Genomic DNA, 2,095 nt, shown 5'->3' on the forward strand with positions numbered 1-2,095 from the left:
TATGAAACAAAATAGGCCTGGACAAAAACAAATGAACATATTAAAATCCAAATTGATTATATTGACAGCAGATTAAACAATGTACTGAGGATCTTTTCATACATGTTGTCATAAATGGACCGTTGGCTGTGCTACTTCCACATTAGAGTCTGAGTGAGGTGTTGCCATATGTGGTGTTGTCTAAATATCTTAAATGTCTTTCACACTACACGATTTGCTTTATTGATGTCTCCTAACTTTCATAATCGCAGGATAGGTTGACCTGATATATGGTATCAGTCTAATCCACTCCAGCTCGGTTTTGCGTTAGCGCTTATCCGATTAAGCGTGCACACAACGCACAGGGAAACCCACAATTTTAAACCGATTAGACCAGGTAGCATAATCTAATTATGCAGGATTATTCTGTATAGACTTTGTAAAGTTAGAATTATAAAGGTATTAGTCTGGTAGGAATTAAATACATAAAAATCCATCACGGAAAACTTCTGTTACATCCATCTCCTGCTGATTATGTTCTTTTTTTCTTATTCGGCCAATCTCATGAGCAGACTAATATTCAATGTAAACGTATGCAACTCCACTTTTCAAGAGCAATTGCTAGCACGCGGCCCAGATTAACAGATGGGAAAATAAAGAATGTAACGTCCTATAATAGTCCAAAGTTTCTAAACCAGCAATTCTGGCACTGTATTTATCAATCATAAAACAGGAAATGGGCAGCTCTTTCCCAGCTGAAGGTGCTTCTGTCCACACCCTTCTACGTCATGTGTAGCAGGTTGGTTTGTTGTCGTTGTTTTTTTGTAATAAGAAGATATATCTTTGTTTTCCAAACATATTCACAAACGTGCTCATTCTGCTATGGGAAAAATAATCCTCTAAATTCTTGTGTTTTACCACCAGTGTCATTGTGCAGGTGCCATATGCATCGCAATATAACATATGGCCTGTATTACAGAAGCAGTAATTGCAAGTACCAAATTGATCACATCTTTTCTAACACGAAGGTAATCATGTTTTTACATAAATACCCCCAAATAGCCCGCGTACAATACATGAGACATTAGTGAGGCGCCTACATCTTACAAACCCTGCCACCTGTTTTCAGCGCGTATTTCGCTGCTCTGATTCCGTCCAATGAGAACGAGCGGCAGTCTGGAGGCGGAGAAAGAGGAGATAAGTTGGAGGAGAGAGTGAGAGACAGATCCGGGGAGACAGTGAGCTGTAGATTGAGCAGAAGTCGGTGGAGCTACATATTAAATCGCAGACTTCCCCGCTCGTCTGGTGACTGCTACTTAACGTCCAGCTTTGGCACATTTTTTTTTTCTTCTCCTGCCGGTTTTTATGTCGCTGCACATCTTTGACGTGCAGCCACAGGTTGACCGATTTAATCCCGTCCCTATGGATTATTCCTCATCACCTCGAGTCGATTGTCACTGACGAAATCGAAATGGGCACCGTCGAGAGATCCCCGGTGATTGAGAAGGAGAGAAACTGATCCCATCAAGTGGAGCGGAGACGGAGGCAACATCTGTGGGGAGCGACGCACAATTTAGCGAGACGAGCGAGGGACCTGTGGAGGGACTTTATATGAAAGGAGGTGAAGCGAAAAGATGACGGGATGGCCGTGACAACATGAAAAAGAAAAAGTGTTGTGGTCTATTTTCATCCAACCAGTGATTTCAACACAACAAACCTGGGGGACAGGGACTGAGAGAGAAGAGGTAGGAGGTAGGCAGAGACGGACAGGGAGGAGGGGGCCGTGAAGGTGTCTGGTTATATCATACTCAAAGTAGGTTATTGTTTTGGATCAATCAAATTCAGCCAACTTATGGTTAACTGGGGCAAACACACAGCCACATTATACGTCCCCTGCTACGACTGATGTGGAATTATTATTTAGTCTCTCAGCTTGATCTCATTGCGAAAGAAAGCCCGAGGATCTGCACCGTCCTTCTGGCTATCGTCAGTGTAACACAGATGACATGTAATGGCATAGATTAAAGCATTGAGAGATGTGAGAGGACACAACTGCGAGAGAGGCACTGAGACCGGCTGACTGGGCAGCTGACTCAAACGGGACTCAAGGAGTAAC

At 43.1% G+C, this 2,095-nt stretch overlaps 1 protein-coding gene across 2 annotated transcripts in view; it reads left to right on the forward strand.

Moving 5' to 3' along the window:
• Nucleotides 1–1,199: 1,199 nt before the first annotated feature.
• The window catches only part of kcnn3 (potassium intermediate/small conductance calcium-activated channel, subfamily N, member 3), a 41,858-nt gene continuing 40,962 nt past the window's right edge, over nucleotides 1,200–2,095 (forward strand). For both annotated transcript variants that reach the window (XM_068570528.1, XM_068570529.1), the window contains exon 1: nucleotides 1,200–1,724. The gene's annotated coding sequence lies outside the window, so the exon portion shown is untranslated. The remainder of the gene's footprint in view (nucleotides 1,725–2,095) is intronic.

Source organism: Clinocottus analis, unplaced genomic scaffold (genome assembly GCF_023055335.1).
Source record: "Clinocottus analis isolate CAN_PGR_092001 unplaced genomic scaffold, fCliAna1.0.p SCAF_9, whole genome shotgun sequence".
Classification (NCBI taxonomy): domain Eukaryota; kingdom Metazoa; phylum Chordata; class Actinopteri; order Perciformes; family Cottidae; genus Clinocottus; species Clinocottus analis.